The sequence below is a fragment of the Neomonachus schauinslandi genome, chromosome 1, assembly GCF_002201575.2.
Source record: "Neomonachus schauinslandi chromosome 1, ASM220157v2, whole genome shotgun sequence".
Taxonomy (NCBI): domain Eukaryota; kingdom Metazoa; phylum Chordata; class Mammalia; order Carnivora; family Phocidae; genus Neomonachus; species Neomonachus schauinslandi.
In genome coordinates, this window is record NC_058403.1 from 162,160,225 (window position 1) to 162,180,073 (window position 19,849).

Genomic DNA, 19,849 nt, shown 5'->3' on the forward strand with positions numbered 1-19,849 from the left:
AGTGCTGGTGGGGATGTAGAGAGATTGGAACCCTCATACGCTGCTGGTGGGATTGTAAATGGTGCAGCCACTTAGGAAAACAGTTTGGTAGTTCCTCAAAATGTGAAACTTAGGGCTGCCATTTGACCTGGTGATTCCATTCCTAGGTATACACCCAAGAGAATTGAAAACATAGCCTCACAAAAGTTTTCCACAGACATCTGTAGCAGCATTATTCAGAAGAGCCAAAAAAAAAAAAAAAAAAATAGGACCAATGCAAATACCCCTCAACCGATGAATGGATAAGTAAGATGTGGTAGGTCCCATACAATGGAATATTACTTGGCAATAAAAGGGAGCACAGTGCTGGTATATCTATTGCAACATGGATGAGCCTTGAAAACATTATGCTAAGTGAAAGAATCCAGACACAAAAACCACACATATGATTCTATTTATATGAAATGTCTAGGATAGGCAAATATATAGAGACAGAAGGTAGGGTAGTAGTTGCCCGGGACTGGAGAAGGGGGTATGGTGTGGGTAGTGCCTGCTAAGTGGAATAGTGTCTTTTGGGGGAAGAAGTATTCTAAAATTAGGTTGTGATTGTTGCACAACCCTGTGCATACACTAACACACCCTGAATTGTACACTTTAAATGGATGAATTGTGTGGTGTATGAATTACATCTTAATAAAGCTATTCTACAATTTGGAGATTTGAAGGGAAGAATATTGTTTGTACTGTTACTCCATTCATTTGATTATTTGCAAAGTTCTACGTGTGTGATTTGCTTACATGAAAATATTTTGCCAGGTATTCTTAGTTTGATGATAAACCTTACTAATGGCACCTGTAGATCATCCAGTGAGTGTTTGAGCACCAGGCTTTGTGTCCAGTGCTAGGGGGCCTGCACTGCTCTTCTCAAGGAGCTGACGGTCTAGTATTGTGTTTTCTTTATAATCAGTACTAGTTACAGTATGAGAAGCAAGTTGGCATCATGCATGTTGTAAATTAAGATAATCTTTACAGAGGATAGGTTGTGGGTGGGGGTGTTTGGGGCCTGGGGATAAGGATGAGCAGAAGAGAGGGATGGAATTCTAGGTGAAGCTGATCACCAAGGGCAGATGTGCAGATGGCAACAATGTAAACATGTGAGTATGTTTTCAGGTTGAGTGTCATCATTGGCTCCCCATTGCCTGCATAATAAAGTCACACTTGCTTGAGCATGGCTCAGTAGAGGAGGCTGCTGCAGAACTTCCATGCAGGAGAACTCGAGTGGCAGCAGTCTGGTTGGAAGTGGGAGAAGGCAGGGCTCATGGCCTTGTCATGAGCTTGTCTGCATAGTGAGCTAACTTTTACTTACAATGAGCATTTGTTTGAGGGGGCCTTTGAGGTACTAAAGCCTTTAGATGGCCAAAGCCCAACCATCACTGTCTTTCTCTGCTTTGTCGCTTACTGCTCTTTCACTTTGCCCTGTATATTCCTGTGGCTTGGTGGTGCCATGCTGTTTCCCACCACTCTGCACTGAGTGCTTGTTTGGTCTGCAGGACTTTTTCCCCTACAAAACTCCTGCTTATCCTTCAAGACCCAGCCGGAGCACCATCTGCTCCTTCAAGCCTCTCTGAATGTCATATGACCTTGGGCAATTTGCTAAGCCACTTCTATGCTTCCATTTCCTCCTCTCTAAAATGAGACTAATAAGAATACCTACTTCATAGGTAATTAGGAGGATGAAATGAATTCGTGTATATAAGCTTTTGGAACACTAAGTAAATGCTCCTAAGTGTTACCTATCAACCTGATTATTAATTTCGGGCAGAGTGGGTGGCTCCCTTGTCTGTGCATTCTTTGCACTTGCATGCATTTCCATTACTAGCAGTAAGTTGCAGGGTGGGAGGGCAAAGCAAATTCAGTGACAAGTCTCCATTGTGGTCAAAACCATATAGATAGGGTTATTCCATGTATTAAAGAGGGTGGGGTAGGGAGTGCCCATTTACCCTATTTTGTAGTCATTCCGGGGAGTCTGTCTTGGGATGGAGATGAGACCAGATGACTTAAGGGCCCCTTCTAATGTAAAATCTTTCCTGCCTGAAGGAACCTGTCTTTGGAGGTACTGGGAATGGGTGGGAAGTTGGGGTACAAGGAAGAGACAGGGTAGGATGAGGGAACTGTAGTGAAATCCTAAATCCACTTGACTTTCCGGCTCCTTCTGCCTAGCCCTCTTGTGGCTGTAGACCAGCTCTGCTCCCACGCAAAAGCCTCAGGCAAGTCTAGGGTGGCCTTCTGCATCAACATACTAAGTATCCTGCATTAAACTTCTGGGGAAATGAGTCTTACTGCTTCATCCAGGATCTCTCAGAATTAAGATTTGTTTCCTTACATGCCTTAGGGCATACGGAGAAACTCTGCTTAAATGTAAATGCACTGTTTCAGAGATGGCACCGTCTTCAGCAGTCCTTGAACCGCATCGCATTTTTAAATTTTCATTTTTGCAAGTGTGGAAATGATGTTTGCCCCTTTATATTTTGGGGTTACCCACCCCTCTGTACATTCAGGAGGAAACCATTGGAATTTGTCTGTCCTCGCGTCTCTATTTCATGTAGCGGGCACAGAACAGCCCTAGGAATGTCTAGGCCATTACTCTGCCGTCTGCACCTCGGATCCAGGGACTCCTGCTGTCAGCTTACCCAGCCTCAGCTGTACCTTTGAAGTGGAGGGCAAGCCTTTCATCTTTGCTCATTTTCACTTAATGACAGCCCGGCCTTTGATCAGCTCAGTTTTCCTCTTTCTTTGGCTTCCTAATGAGTCACTTGGAGGTAAGGAGAGACCTGAAGTGTAGGCCCTGAACCAGCCACAACTTTTATGAGCACAGTGGTTGTTTGACCTTCATATCTTAAGTAAATATACCAGAGGAGTCAGTCCTTCCTGGCCTTTCATTGATAAAATTTGCTCACTGGCTAATGTAAACTTTAAAAGAGAGGTGGAGGAGGGGAGACAGGATGGAGAGAAGTAGAAGTGAAATGTAAGCAGCATCCCCTCCGCCATACTTTAATTTGTTTAATTTGGGGAACCCCCTTCACCTTCAAACTCACCTATAAAACTTCTCAGCATCATGGGGGGATATTGCTTTTAGGAAACACATCAGATTCTACATGCTAGTGAAATCATTTGTTTTCAGATGAATTGTTACAGCTTTTTAGTTTATTATTTAACAGTATCTTTTCTTGGCACTTGATAGGGATACAAAAAGTTCCCCTTGATTGAATATAATTTTTGCATAATGATCTTATTTCCAGTTACTGTTAAACCCTAGGAAACAGATCTGCAGTAGTCCCTTTACAAAGCTACTCTCAGACTCACATATTCTTTGGTTATGCTATATACCACTACTATGCCATTATTTTTAATATGAGATAAAAATACATTTGGGTATTATTACTTTTATCCATAGATGAAATTAACTGTTTGCCTCTCCAGTAAATCTGCAATAAATGGTTTAATACTCTCTCAAGCTAGTTAGTATACTTTTGGACTCCCAAGTCCAATAGTGTTTTAGTTTTTGGTTGGGGAATGCGAACATCTTTCAGTAATAGCTTATGTAAACTATAATTAATAAAATTTTTCCATAAAAGGACTCCAAAATATACTGCATGCTATGGAAAAAAAAAAACAAAACCTAACAACTGTATATTAGCTTGACACTAATTTAATGAAGGATATCATGTTATAATTTTTTAGAATTGGTTTATTTTAACATAGCATGTATTTCATTTGAGTCTTTTAAATCACTGTTAAGAATTTTTCTTCTATATATGTACCCATTATTATTTGAGATGCTTGATATTCTTCACAACTCAGGTGTTACCCAGGAAATACCTATTAAATGAATTTGGATTATTCATGGGCAGTTGGAAACTCTTAGCATAACTCCTGCAACTAAAAACAATAGACATCTGTATTTTATTTAAAAAAAATGAGTTTTGGTGTGCTGAATTTTTTCCTCCAGCAATAAAAATCATCTTATTAGAATATTAAAAATGTCAAAACAGAAATGTGGATGTAGAAGGCTAATTAGACTTTTAGATCAACCTGGAGAACCTAAAATATGGACTTACACTGGTAACTCAGTCTTTATTTTTCCTCTTATATGTTGATAAAAAGAGTGTAGCTTTCTGGCTTTTCCAATTTGTGTTTCTCAATTTATAAAGAAGATCTTTCCTTAAAATGTCTCTTGGGCCTGCCTCTTCACTACCCTCACAGATGTGAACATAGTTGACCTGACCCCCGCCCCCACTCTTTGCACGTGCATCACTGCTCTGTCCTGTGGCTCAGGTGTGTCCATCCCAGAAGTCACTGGCATAGTGTCTGAAGGTTTGCTTTAGCTGTGTCAACGGCTCCCTATCAGTTGCTTATCACACCAAGTCTAAATGTTCTGCCTGTGTTCAAAGCCCTTTATTTATCAGACTCCTCTATCTCTTTAGTCCTCACTCTTTACTACTAGAAGGAATGAGCCCTTCATTCCAGTTAGATTGAGCTTGTGCACATGTGCACGCACATGGCATCATCCTTGCTCTCTCCATTTATTCATACAATTGTCCCCTCCTGGAATGCCTCTACCCATCATTTCAAGTATCTAAATCCTACCTGTTTTTCAAATCTTACTCCTGACTATTAGAGTTAGAATTAATGTCTTCCTTTTACAAAATGCCCATAGCTTCTCCTCCTTTTTTTTTTTTTTACATACTAAGTTTATTTTTGTCTTCAAATTAATTAAAATTTGAACACTTTCTTCATTATAATTCCTAATATGGTAATTGTTGAAAGATACAGCCTATATAATCAAAAGCTCTCTGTGGTCCTCAATTATTATTTGTTTGTAACAGCTTTATTGAGCTATGATTCACATACCATACGATTTACCCATTTAAAGAACATACCTTTTATTTTGGCATTTATAATGTTCTTCCTTATAGTTATTTATCTCCATGACTTATCACTCCTACTAGAACTACAGTTCCTTGGGGCAGAGACCAGATCTGAAAATATCTTTGTATTTTCCTCGGTTCCTGGCGTAGTACTCCAAACATACCAGGCACTAAAATGCTTTTGAGTGAAACGTATCCCTTCATTTCTCCTGCCAGCCCTAAAATCTCATACTTTGTTTAGATTGGGGCTAGCATCAACAGTTAGCAATTAGCTTTTAAAATAAAGGCTCCATGTGTCAGTTTCTGGGATGATAGGCAGGGATACAAATCCCACTTAAGTATCATTTTGGGAGGAGGATCATCTCAAGAAGAGAGCTTGGGTGACAGCTTTCAGAACAAAGGAAAACAGACTAGGGTTTGCCCCTGGAACCTGGGTCTATCAAGTGGCCTGTTGGCTTACCAGCTTTGTCAAGGCATCTGTAAAATAGTGTTTCGGTTAGGTGACATGATTAAGAACACAGCACATGACCCAGACAGCCAGGTTTAGATAATTTAAAGACAGTTAAAAACCCAGGAATGCTGACTTGCCAAGGAAGATCTTGATGAAGAAGGTAGGATTTGTACCCTAGCCCAGACCTGAATGAAAGTGAGCGTATGTTTTAGATAGGTGGGAGGGAGACAGAAGAGCATCCCCAGTAGGAGGGAACAGCACATGCAGTGGAGTCTGGGAGGAGTAGGGAAACCCAGAGAGGGAGAGGCGCAAGGCTAGAGGGATGGCAGTGGAGGTCTAGACTACCAGTTTGAAGAATTTCAGGCTTTATTTCAGCAGTCCAATCCCTCAGGTATTTTAATCTCTCATGGCTGAAGACTCTCTGCCCAAGGTATAGGTGATGTGAGAAGGAAGAATTGAAACACGAAGTTAGTGCCAATAGCTTTGGTTTGCCTAAACTATACAGATCACTTATTCAACAGATATTTATTGAGCACCTGCTGTATTCCAGGAAAAGTCTAAGTCAACCCCTGATAACATTGGGTATTTCTTTATGTATTTTTTTGTCTTTTTTAAAAAAATAAAGATTTATTTGAGAGAGAGAGAGTGTGCACGTGTGAGTTGGGGGAGGGTAAGAGGGAGAGAATCTTCAAGTGGACTCCCCGATGAGCGCAGAGCCTGACACAGGGCCTGATTTCACGACCCATGAGATTATGACCTGAGTTGAAGCCAAGAGTTGGATGCTCAACTGACTGAACCACCCAGGTGCCCCTCATTGTCTTTTATATAAAAAATAATTCTGTCCCAAATCAGACTTGTGCTGATTTGTAATCAGGAACTTTATGTTTGATCCAGCTTAGCTCTGGTCTCTTGTATAGCAAATAAAAAGTGCTTAATAAATGAGTAAGAGATTGAGTGATAATGGCAAGATACGTACACCTGTTGTTACTACGAAAGGGAAAAGGCTACGTTTTTATAGTGGAGACATCTGTAGACACCATCTTAAGCAAGTAATCAAGCTTAGCTTCACCAGCGGTGGCATAAAGTGACACCAGGTGCCTCCTGACGTCATTCAGTGAAATGTGCACAATATCACCTCCCTAATATCTTGCCAAAAATGTTCAACTCGAATGTAATTGTGAGGAAATCATCAGGCCACAACAAATTGTAGGACAGCTAATTGGTCTGGATCTTTTTTTTTTTTTTTTTAAGATGTATGTATTTCAGAGAGAGAGAGAGAGAGTGCATGCATGAGTGGGGGGGGAGGGGCAAAGGGAGGGGGGAGAGAGAGAATCTCTGCAGACTACCCACTTGAGCATGGAGCCCGACAGGGGGCTCGATCCCACAACCCTGAGGTAATGACCTGAGCTGAAAACAAGAGTCAGACACTCAACTGACTGAGCCACCCAGGAACCTCTGGTCTGCATCATTTTTGAATGTCAGTGCCATGAAAGAGGAAAAAAAGATAAAAGTCCTTTAGATAAAAGGAAATTAAAGAGGCATGACGGCTACACCTAGCAGTGTGTGGTTCTTGCTTGGATCTGGATTCTCCCACCACTCCCCCCATACTCTCCGAAAAGAAGGCATTCAGTTCAGAAAATTTGAATACGGATATATGGATTGGTTATTAGATAATGGCAGTATATCAGCTTTACCTTGTTGGGTGTGATTATGGTATTGTAGCAACGAAGGAGAATGTTTTTGTTCTTAGAAGACATTTGTTGGAGTATAGTAGGGGTGAAATATGGTATGGTACAAGTTACTTCAAATGATTATAGCAGTTATAGCAAAAAACAGTGTATGTGTGTAGGGAAGACACTGACAAGATGCTTATACTAGGTGAATCTAGGCATAGGGAGTGGGATGCTCCTTGTTCATTCAACTTTCGGTGGCTTTAAATTTTTTTTGAAATAAAAAGCTGGAAAAAATTACTCAAATACCTAACTCTTTCACTGATAAAGTTAACAGAATGTTACTTTAAGGGGGTTGCTTTGAATAATCTTCGTGGTTATTAGGCACTTGAATTATGTGCGTGCCTGAGTTCTTAATGCTGCTTTCACTCTCCGTGTTGTGTGTCACACTCTCAGTATTTGAACTGCGTCCTATTTTAATCCTTGGAAAAGTCGCTCTGTGGCTTCTGAAACCGGCATGTTTAGCAATGATAAGTAATACAGTGAGTTAATGCATCTCTGTGGGATAACACAATGGCTTTCTGAGATATTTGAGGATATTTGTTATGTCTTAGTTACCTGCCCCCTTCAGCTCTGTTGGGGGTTTGGAGCTGATAATGAGATTTCATATTTGGAATAGGTAGGCCCGTATGTGACCTTCAACAGTCCATATGCCAGTGTGTGTAGGAATTTTGAATTGGTTCCTGGGAGCCTCATTTTGTTCCTCAGGGTCGGGACGAGAATATATGGCAGAGAACAAGATTGCCTATTTATATTTAGAGACCATAGCAAACATGATGGCATTGCTCAAAAAATCTGTAGCTTTTGAGTAGGAGGCAGGCAGTGCTAGAATGTTACCCAGGACTGTGATGTCGGTCAGCCTTTACCCGATGGTGTCAGAGGAGGTCCTGTTGGGGCTGGGGATGGCAGTGTGCCTCTGGGTTGGGTTTTGAAAGCGGAGATGAATATGAATTGGCCGAGAGGGATTCTGCATGCATTCTAGTGGGGAGAAAGGTGTACGGAAGCAAGCATATTGAGTGGAGAGTGTGCCTGGGGAGGAAGTGGTGCTAGTTTACTGAGCACCAGCTATGTGCTGGGCACTGTGCCAAGTTTCTTGTTGAATCTTTGAACTAGCTCAGGGCCTACCTGGGTGTGGGTTTGCATGGTCATTTTCACACACGTGGAAACAGTCATAGGAAGTCAGGTGCCTGCCCCAAGGTCACCTGCTGGCTCCTGGTGGAACAGCTTGGGAACGCTCTCTAACCCATGCTCCTTGGCGCTGTGTCTCCTGACCTTTTCAGTTAGTTGGTGGAAACTGTGTATGTGCGAACTTTATGAGAGGAGAGGAACTTTGAATGGATAGTGAGAGTGACGTTTGGAGAAGTCTCCTATGCCCCCATCATCTCATCCTTTATTTAAAAAATTTTTTTAGAGTTTTTTTTTTTTTTTTATTTGATGCAGAGAGAGAGAGAGCATGCGCACAAACGGGGAGTGGCAGGCAGAGGGAGAAGCAGACTCCTCGCTGAGCAAGGAGCCTGACGTGGGACTCGATCCCAGGACCCCAGGACCATGACCCGAGCCGAAGGCAGATGCCTAACCAACCGAGGCAGCCAGGCGCCCCTCATCTCATCCTTTAAATGGGAATGTTATCTGGTGGAATTAACCATAGTACAGTACATGGCCTCTTCCGGGCTGGGAACTTTCTATAAGTTTTCAGTGATCCTCACAAAAATCCTGGAAGGTAGATGAAGAAATGGGGGCTCACAAGAGAGGTGAAGAGACTTTGCCAAGATCACACCTTTTTCTGATCCCGAAGCCTACTTTGACAGATTTTCTCTGCACTGGGCTAGTGTGGTCAGGGGTACTGAAAGAAGCAAGGCACTCCTGACCACGGGCATGGTGTTACAGAGCGAGCTGAGCACGGGCAAACTCTTCTATAGGCAGACTGTGATGAGTCCATTCCAGAGGTTTATGGGGTATCAGAGGAAGAAAAGCCTCCAGGCTCACCTTTCCCTCCCCAAATTGTCTTCTTTCTTTTTTTTTTTTCTTTCCTCCTCCAGTGGTCAGTGACTCATTGTAAGACTTAACCCTCCAGGAGCCCCTGGCCCAGTCATACTCTCCAGAATTCCTTTCACGTGAAGAACGTTTTGAAAATGCAGATACTAGCATATTTCGTTCGTTGTTTAACCTGTTGAACACCAAAGGGCTTAAAGGGAGAGTTTCTTTGGGTATTTTTACCCACTTACATTACCCACTTACATTTACCATTTCCCCCACAGCTTAATATCTCTATTTTATGGCAACTGGAATCCCTCAGGGGGCAACTCAACGGTTGAAGAGGCTAGAACAAGCCTTTTTCACTTCACCTTGTTCGGTGATTCCTTCTAAACATTTATGAGCTCTACCATGGAGGAGATTCAGCCTGACTCTAATACCATCTGTAAAACCTTCTGTAATTCTCCTCCTTCTCATTAACAGTAACATGTCACAAAAGTAGTTTTTCTGGTAAATATAGTGAAGAATTTCTGCTGTTATAGGGTCTTTTCCATTAAGGAGGGTTCTGTACGTTTGGCGCTAAAAGGTTCTTGGGCTGCCTTTATCAGGTCACGTGTTGGTGCCAGGCCCTCAGACAGGGATTTGTGAGGACATGTGACACATTATGTCGATGTTCTAATATCCAGGCAGACACAGCCCTTCCGGCTCCATCGGTACAGGAAAGCAGGGCTCGCACTCTTGAGACTCGGCTTCCTGATTGACTCTGAACCCTCTGCAGCTCTATCAGAGTCAAGTCTAGGGTTGGAGGACCAAGAATAGAAGTTGGTGTGGTCATTGGTCTGGCTCAGGAAACCAAGGATGCAGACAATTGTTTGATCTTTTTGAGTCCCAGTTATGATTTACGAAAGCCAAAACCCAACCTGATACCGAGATCTGCTGGTCTTCAGCCTAATTGTGTCATTGTTAGATACCTGAGTTTTTCTTTAAGCTGAAGTGTTATGTATAATAAGACATTAATTTCAGTTCTCTTACTTGGCGATAATTTCACCGAGGTTACAGTATTTTTTTAAAAAGATTTATTTATTTATTTATTTATTTGAAGGGGGGTGGAGGGGGCAGAGGGGAAGCAGACTGCGGGAACCTCCCCCCTCCACACATGGGGCTTGATTGTGATCTGAGCCGAAACCAAGAATTGGATGCTTAATGGACCGAACCACCCAGGTGCCCCCGAGGTTACAGTGTTGCATATTCCATGAAGATACAGTTAAGTTTTAAAGTGAATTCAGTAGAGTAAATGACATTACAGGGACTGTTTTTAACCCCAAACACAGCAAAATTATTTTAAGTGGTATAAAACCTAATTAAATGAATAGCAACATATGGGTGTGAATATAATTTTTAATTGACTTCAAAATATCTTGAGTTAGTGCTTTTTGATATTCAGATTAACCTTTCTATTCAACTTATTTAAAGTATTTTATTGTCTATTCAGGATGGAGATTGAGAATTCTAGACATTTTACTGTTCCCATGGGGTTCACCCTTTCTGTTCTAGTCCCTATAGAATTACAGCTGTTTAAAACCATTAAGGATTGTAGACATCCTCCACCCCAATGCACCAGCTGCACCTGCACTGTCTTGGAGCAGGTGCTACCAGACTTGCTCTGTAGGGGCTGTCTCCTTCACCTGTGTGTCTCAGCGAGCACCCTGCTCATTTGTGCTGAAGCGCTACACTTTTTCTGGAGCCCAGCCACTCTATCGGTGCTGACCCATTGGTCTCCTTTCCTCTGCGGCGTCTAATCCCAAAGCAACATCCCTGCATCTTGACCAGTCCTGCCATGTTAGGTGAGCTGGAATAGACGAGGTGGCTGAAGCTGTTTGGTTCCAAACTGAAGAGCTTTCCCCTTTGAGCCAGACCTAGGTTAAGACCTGTCCTCACCACCCTTCTTCCCTCCCTAGTTTTTCCTCTGTGTGCTCTTCAGCTCTGGTGTCATAACAAAGCACCCCAGACCTGGGGGCTTAGCAAATGTTTGTTGTGTCACAGTTCTGGAGGCTGGAAGTCTGAGGTCAGGATGTTGGCAGGGCTGGTTTCTTCTGGGGCCTCTGTCCTTGGCTTGCAGATGGCCGTCTTCATGTTAATGTGGTCTTCCTTCTGTGTGTGTCTGTGTCTCTTCTTAGAAGGGCACCAACTTATTGGATAAGGGCCCACCTTAATGACCTCATTTAACCTTAATTATTTCTGTAGAGACCCTGTTTCTAAATACAGTCACATTCTGAGGTACTGGGGTTAGGACTTAGAAATTTTGGGGGGACAAAACTCAGCCCATAACACTGCCCTTCTGGACTTGCCGCCCTGCTCTCACCTTCTTCCTCCCCTTTACCTGTCTTCTTCCCACTTCCTTTTCTTTTCCTTGTTTTTTTTTTTTTAAGATTTTATTTATTTGAGAGAGAGAGTGCGCTAGAGAGCACAGGCAGGGGGGAGCGGCAGTCAGAGGGAAATGAGGGAGATGCAGGCTCCCCACTGAGCATGGAGCCCATCCCAGGACCCTGAGGTGATGACCTGAGCCAAAGGCAGAAGGTTAACCCATTGAGCCTCCCAGGTGCCCCTCCCACTCCTTTTCCTTAACCTGTAAAGCATCCTGCACAGCTAAAAAGAATATGAAAATGGAGGGATCTCCAATGACATGTGTCTCCTTCCAGCTCTTCTGTGGATCAGCTTTGTGACCTCGAGCAATTCTCTTAATTCTTAAAACACTAGTCTCCTTAGAATTCAGGAATCATTCTTACCTTCTTGCATTATAGGACTATAGTAAGAAAAACCCAGAGTAACAGGTCCTATTTTTAAATGCTTTAAAAATAAAATATACTGACATAAGATACAGGAAAGCTCGGACAACGTGTAACATTTACAGGATTATTTGGATTACTTGAAATTCTCATTATAATGGCCTATGTTTCAACTCCACATTTTACTGTGTTTTGTTATCCTTAATTATATTATTAGCAGTCAGCAATATACCGTAAGCGTTTTTTTGTTTGTTTTTCTTTTTTCCTGAGCAATCTCCTTGTTGCTCTAAAAAGACCAGAGCTGCTCAAATCATGCTCAGCTGGGGGCCTGGCCTCCCCCGCCGGGCTGACTGCACAAGAGTGACCTTTCCCTGAGGGTTGGCCTCCAGATGTGAGATGGGGCTCTGCAAGTCCCCAGCTGTGGCTCTGGGCTCCCGAGCGGCGGTGGGAAAGGGGTGGGGGCGAGGGGGCGCGGTCACTGAGTAGTAGAATCGCTTGTAATCCCTGCGCCGCAGGCAGACACTACGTCACGGCTTTTATCTCTGCTGGCTCGCCCCGGTTTCATCATGTTGCCTAACGGCCCTCCGTACAAAAAGAAAAAAGGGAACCAGAATGGGGATAGCCACCACTTGAACTGTGTGAAAGAGGTTGACTTCACTGTCTTCTCTCCAGCTGCTAGTCCCTGAGACAAAGAAGTATTATTTGAAAGAAAATGTATAAGCCCCGGCTGCTGCCCTGCACGGTCTTGAGTGTGAGAGGAGAGTGCAGTTGTTTTATCTGGGTGACTCTCGCCAGTAGGGTGATGTCAGTCTGGTCGCCGTGGGTTGTGGTCAGACAGGAGACGTTTCCACGTAGCCCAAAGGCTTGTGGGTGTGTGGGGGGGAACCGAGCTGTGGTTTTACTTTGATTTAGGTTCAAACATGATAAAAGGGCTGGGGAGGGGAGTAGAACATAAAAGTCTTTTTTTTTTTTTTTGATCTGAACATAAAGTCTTAAACACAGCAACGATTTAAATTGTGGAAGAAAGCTTTTGAGCAAGGAAGGCAATCCAGATTTTTGTGAAAAATCTACCCATAAAAGTTACAGCAAGATACTTTTTTTGTTTTTCCTATAGACATACCTTCCCCTTCTCCGTAAACACAAAGACACTGTCAATTCAGCCTTGTGTTGTTTGACTAATCTTCAGAAAATGACAACAAATGCCATGATTTTGATTAATTCCTCATGAGGCATGCCACACACAGTCTTGAATGCAGTCACAAATCCTTGTATGGCACTTGGCCCGCAGAGTTGGTGAAGAGGTACTGTGACCAGGAGCTGAGGGACCTGGGTTCTAAAGCCACCTCTGCTTTTCCCTGGAATCCCTTCCTGTCTCTGAACCAAATCAGTTGCCTCACCTCCATGTTGAAGGCCCTTGGCCTTCATCGTTCAGTTGTATAAAAGTTGAATCCACATTTTGTGGACCAGATTATATTTATTTCCACTTTCAGTTTACTAACTACAACTCTCTTATGGTATTTGAGTAAGTGAGTGAAGCTCAGACACTGAGAATTAGAAGTGTATTTGATTTTTAATTACATCTCGTTCAAGGACGAGATAAGTTAAGAATACTTAGTGGGATCAGTTTTTTCTCCTGTTGTGTAAAGTATGCCCTATTTAGTTTAGTATTTCTTGATCAGCAATTAAAGTATAACTTAACTTTGGAAGATATACATTACATAGAATGGAGATGTTTAGAGCTCAAGTTAGGCCATCAAGGTGATGTAATCAAACCATTAATTTTACAAATGAAGAAGCAGAGGCTAACAAGACACGTGCTGTTTTGAAGTCCCTCCAGTTGGGTTTCATAGTGTATCCAGTCTAAGATGCACCATTATCTCGTGTCCCACTAAGAAAGAAGCTGTCTTGCTTATTAAAATATGCCAGTTGATTGTAAGACAAACTTCAAGCTTAGCTCTATTAAAATGTAGGAAGTAAAGAGTCTCAGAATCTTTGCAGGATTCTGAAACTAGGCCACATCTTCCTGGATCTTGTCCCCATGCCCTGCTTTTCTCCTGCTTTATTCCGACTTGAAAGCAGAATTTTCTTGTAATATTTCACCAGAATCATTATACGGCACATCATAAAGCTAAGCAATTATTTTTATTTCTCTGTTAAACTTTTTCTCTTAAATTGAAATTAATATATGCTGATTCTTGTGAAATCTTGGACCAAAAATCTTTACTCATCTTCCATTGGAAGACATATTTAAGAATATTTTTGATCCCTGTAGTAGAACTGCCACCATGACTAAAAACAGCAGTTATGTAATCTTTGTGTCTATTGGGCATTTTTCTTCAGTACCCCAGCCCTAGTTAAAAATGCCAAATACATTTTGAAAATTGAACTTCCTTTGTTATAATCAGAATTTTTTTTTTTTTAAGATTTTATTTATTTATTTGACAGAGAGAGACACAGCGAGAGAGGGAACACAAGCAGGGGGAGTGGGAGAGGGAGAAGCAGGCTTCCCACCGAGCAGGCAGCCCGATGTGGGGCTCGATCCCAGGACCCTGGGATCATGACCTGAGCCGAAGGCAGACGCTTAACGACTGAGCCACCCAGGCGCCCCAGAATTTTTTTTTTTTTAAGTTAAATTGACAATTGTAGTGAGGCCAACTTGAGAAACTTGTAACACCAGGCTACTCAGATCTCCTTTCTCCTGTTTATTTCTGAAAAAGAAAGATAATCCTTTCTCCCTTTTCAATTACCAAACCGTTGTGAAATTTAGAATACACATTAGTTCAAGAGCAAAAAGTCTTTTACACCTCAAGGTAAATTCCTTTTGGTGTGTATTCTTTCCTCCCCTGCTTGTGGTCTGGGTCTGTATAAATTTCATCACTTGTTTCTCCGACGGCCCTGCACAAAGCCTTCAACATGCAGCAGGCGCTCACACACACAGTCTGATTACAAGCTGAGCTGGAGCTTAATAGAACTCTGATGAATCCAGGTTCCTCCATAACCTCAAGCGGTTCCTTCCCTGCTTTGCCTTTTCTTAACTTAATAATATTAAAAAAAAAAGTTATCTGACTTTAACATTGTAGAGAGCTGTAGCTATCATAACAAAAGGTTTATTTTCATTCTAGGGGAAGAATGAATAGATGCTTGTTCTTATGTAACAGTTCAGTGTAAAAAACCCGAGGTAGGAAAGGTACTAATAGTACTGGAGTTTTTTTCATCAACTTATAAATGTATTTTTATTTTTTATGGGTGAGGGTAACAACTTTTTTGAGATATTCACACACCAACGTAATTCACCCGTGTAACGTATACAATCCAGTGGTTTTTAGTATATTCAGAGTTGGGCAGCCTTTACCACAATCCATGTTAGGACATTTTCATCACCTCCGAAAGAAACCCTGCATTCACTGGCAGTCACTTCCCATTGCTTCTCCTCCCACCCCTCAGCAGCAATCACTAATCTACTTTTTTGTCTCTTCACATTTGCCTATTCTGGACATTTCATGTCAGTGGAATCAGACAGTATGTGGCCCTTTGTGTCTGGCTTCCTTAACTTCGCATACTGTTTTCTAGGTTCATCCATGAATCAGTACTTCCTTGCTTTTTATGGCTGAATAATGTTCCATCATATGGATAGATTGCATGTTTTCTGTACCCATTCATCAGTTGCTGGGCATTTCGGTTTTTGGCTGTTATGAATAATGCTGCTATGAACATTCATATAAGTTTTTGTGTGAATATGTGTTTTAATTTCTCCTTGTTATATGCCTCAGTGTGGAATTGCCGGCTCATGTGGTAACTCTGTGTTTAACCATTGGAGGAACTGCCCAGAATTATTTTCCATGGCAGCTGCACCATTTTGCATTTACACCAGCAATGCACGAGGGTTCCAACTTCCCCACATCCTTGTCAACACTTGTCACTTTCTGTCTTTTGATTATAGCCCCACTAGTGTGTGTAAAGTGGTATCTCATTGTGGTTTTGATTTATGTTTTCCTCATCGCTAATGATGTCAGACATCTTTCAAATGTGCTTATTGGCCGTTTGCCTATCTCTTTTCCTATTTTTAAATCAAGTTCTTTTATTGTTGAGTTTTGAGAGTTATTTATATATTCTTAAATAGATCTTTTGAGATTCCTTATTTTATGGCATCTTTGATCTTTAACATATCCTATAACTCTCTAATTTGGGCGCCCCATTGCCCCGCCTCATTGAGTCATTCACGCAGTGTTTACCATCCATCTCCTGTGTGGAAGATATTGTGCTTTGCATTCTCGAGTATATAAAATGAATTAAATGTCCCCTGCTTCAAGGAGCACAGAACCAAGTAGGAAGGGAAGTATCATAGGGATAAATTTCTATGGGTATTCCGAAGAAGTGATGACTTTTAGATTGAGGATTCAAGGAAGGCAACGTGAAGGAGGAGGCATTTTAAGTGGCCTTTGCTGGATGCATAGGATTTAAGTATAAAAGATCGGAGGAAGAAACTGAGGAAAGGCCTTGGGGTTAGATGGTGAGATCTCTGTGCAGTGATATCCAGTCTGGTTTAACTTCTAGGGCTGACACTCTGAGAGCTTACAAAGGGGGGGGATACTAGGAACAAAGGCTGGGAAGGCCATGAGACCACTTGTTGGGTATGAATGCAGAAGCAGCCTGGAGGTTATTTCATCAGTGACTGGCAAGCCCTTGGCTGTTTGGGGTCCTGGTGGGTTGACATGGCCAGAATGCTGCTGTGGAAGACGGAGTTTACAGAGATCTGTAGGATGATGGGGTGACTAAAAGCAGCACCGCTGAGTTTCTGGCTTGGAAATGGACAAGTGCTTTAGAGGACAAGAAGGCCTGTAGTGAAGAAACTCCTGTGGAAACTGTTTAATCTCATGGTTTCCAAGTTTATATGACCATGGGTTCACTTTCTGGTTTTCTGAGCATATGACACCTTTGCATTTTGCTGCCTTCATTCAGTGTTACACGAGTAATAATTGCTTAGTAAATGTTGGCTGGTTGGTACTTGATCGAGTACAGGGTTGTGGATCACAGAGTTGGGTTACTAACCCTGATGGCTGAAGGAAGTGTTAGGTGTTGGCTAGTCCAGCCCCTTGTTGTAGGCAGGCCTGAGAGGGGAAGTGTGTGCCAGTATTCAGCTGGCCCCAAATGCAGTGCCAGTGTCCTGCTAGTGTCTTGATTCCCAGTCTGTGTGTTCTCTTCAGTTTTTCTAAAATAACTTTAACCTTCCTTTGCCACTTAGACCATAATAAAAGCAAATCCCACTTTATAATACAAGGTGTTGCATGAGGGTCCTTGAGTGGAGGCCCTGAAATGAATGAGGGGACGTAACTGAAAAGACCGGTTTCTACACTTGTAACTGTGAATTTCTTCCCTTCTACCCCTAGTTCCTTTGCTCTGAGCCATGTGTGGGCCTTGCACAGTGTTTACAAGGGGATGTCACTCTGATAGGCAGAGGGCATGGGTTCTTGCTTACAGTAAACCCACTAACTGTGTGAACCTGAGCAGGGCCCTCCGTGTCTAGGGGCTCAGTTTTCTCTGTCCAAAGAGGGAATCCAGGTGTACAGGACCCCTTCCAGCACTAACAACATGCTCTAGGGGGTTTGGTACAGTTTTGTCACAGCCTCTAGGGAAGAAGAACCACCTGTGGTTCCTCTGTGGGTCTTTTACCTATCAGGTTAGAAATCCCAGTGTTTCCAAAGGATTTCTGTGCACTTTCTTCTTTCTCTGTCAGACACCAGCGATTTGGTCTTAAAGATAAGCAGTGCTCCATTTGGTGAACTTAAACTGCAAACAAGCACAAACGAGCTTATATTAAGATGGAAATTGGGGAGTGCAGTGGGAATGTTGTTCTAACTCCAAGAGTTTTGCTTTTCGCTGAGCAGTGCATGCTAGTGTTGTAATGGGTGGCTCTTCTTTTTTTGGTGTGATTTGAATTTGTTGCTGTGGTGGCAGGTTTCCATGGCAACTGCTGTTGCTACACGTCTGGCATCTGATAAAATGGTTCCCAAAGCCCAGGGGTCCAGACAGAGCCCAAGTACTCCTCATCTCCGCTGAACCTGCCAAGGATGTGGAGAAACACAGGTCAGAGGGCATCGTGGCTCTGTGCCATGTTGATGAGGCTTGATTTGCAATTGCCGAGTTCCTGGGGTATCATCAGGGTTCCTCCAAAAGTTAGCCGGGCTACTGATGTTTTACATTGGAAATGCCCTCTCCCCTTTCTGTGGAGATGGAGAGTACAAGAGAGGAGAGCATATTTGGAAAGAATATTTTCTGATTTATCACAATACAAATATTAGCATGGCTTTTTATTTGCTCGCTTTAAAAAAAAAAAGATTTATTTATTTATTTGAGGAGGAATGGGCAGAGGGAAAGAGAGTCTTAAGCAGACTTGGCGCTGAGCGTGGAGGCCGACATGGGGTTCGATCCCATGACCTTGAGATCATGACCTGAGCCCAAATCAAGAGTCGAACACTTAACTGATGGTGCCACCCAGGCACCCCTGTTTGCTTGCTTTTTTAAACCAAAAATTCATAAATAGGACGTAGAGGACAACCAAAGTCCTACTGAGTGTCTGAGTGTGGCAGGCCAGCATATGGCCTGTTTTTAGGTATTTCATTTAAAATGGAAAGTTCCAGTTTGCTTTGGGGCCAAAATCTCTAAAAGAAATCCTGCCTGGAGGTGTATTAGGGGGTCACTGTATATTTGCTAGTTTATATCTTGCTGACTAAATTGGCAAAAGTTTTATTTTTCCTGGTAAACACTCAGGAGGCTTTGCCCTCACTCCTTTCCCTAACAAAATCATATTTGTCATATGTGTGTGAAGCAAACGACTGTTAAAACTGTCCACACATCTGTGATGATATGAAAATTAGTGGTGGCAAACAGAGATTTCCTTTCTAAGGTACAAGGTCTCAGATGAAGTTGACTTTATCCTAATATTTCTCTCAAATTGTGACCAAGTGGAGACAGAATTGGCCATGCCTTAGAGGCCAGTGTGAATGAATAATAGCATGACAAAAGGGTTATTATTTGTGAAAAATTTAGGTAACCCCCACATATGACTTAGAAAACTAGAAATTTTCTCTTAAAATATATATTACTCTTGTTTATAAATTTTAGAAGGTGTAAAACTTTTATTATGATAAAGGGTTATGCTTATTTTAATTAATAATGAAGCACAAAGTTATCGCCTAGTACAAAGTCTTTTTAATTACAGGAATGAAAAACTCCAAGATGTTCAATCAGATCACAATGCAGATTCTAATTTAAGTGTTTAACTTTGAAAGTGTTTGAGAACTGCACCTGTGTATCAAGCTCATGACAAATTATATGCAGAAACTTTGTGCTGATAATAGTAAAAAATACATTTAATGTGCCATTTTTAGTGTGCTGTAAGAATGAAATGTTTATTTTTCATTAAACAATGTTTTCATTTCTTTTAACATTTTGGGCAAATATGTGAATTATTAACCCATAAATTTTCCTCATTCTTTAAGAAAAAATAACATACCAAAATTGTAATAAAAATGTAACAGGCAGGAAAAGTGAGTTTCTAGTCATGTTCTAATGAAGCCTGTGTTAGGTCATTCTCTTATAGGTAGAGTCGAATACCCACCCATCAAAAGACCTTTATTGTTTTAAATTAACTTTTGAGATGGTTTGTGGTCAGTACCTTTACCCCTCTGTTACTTTATTGCAACTTTTGATTTTAAACTTTACCCTAAAGAGTTATTGAAGACATGGGAATTATGTGTCCTGGTGGAGGTGTTAGCAATATATAAGTGTATCAAATCAACCCCTTGTGCACCTTAACTTTGCACAGTGCCGTGTGTCAGTTACATCTCAATAAAGCTGGGGGAGGGGAGTGAGTTATTGTGTAGAAACCCACGTTTGTGTAAAATGTCTTGTGCTTGGCAGCTCACCTCGCGCTCAGGCCATGTTCTGAGAAGGGCAGGCAGCCCATCCTGTTGGCCAAAACTTTCCACTGGGAGTAGTTTT

General features: G+C 42.0%; 1 protein-coding gene across 3 annotated transcripts in view; it reads left to right on the plus strand.

Moving 5' to 3' along the window:
* Positions 1–19,849, plus strand: part of VGLL4 (vestigial like family member 4) — a 153,436-nt gene that overhangs the window by 92,777 nt on the left and 40,810 nt on the right. The window lies entirely within an intron of this gene.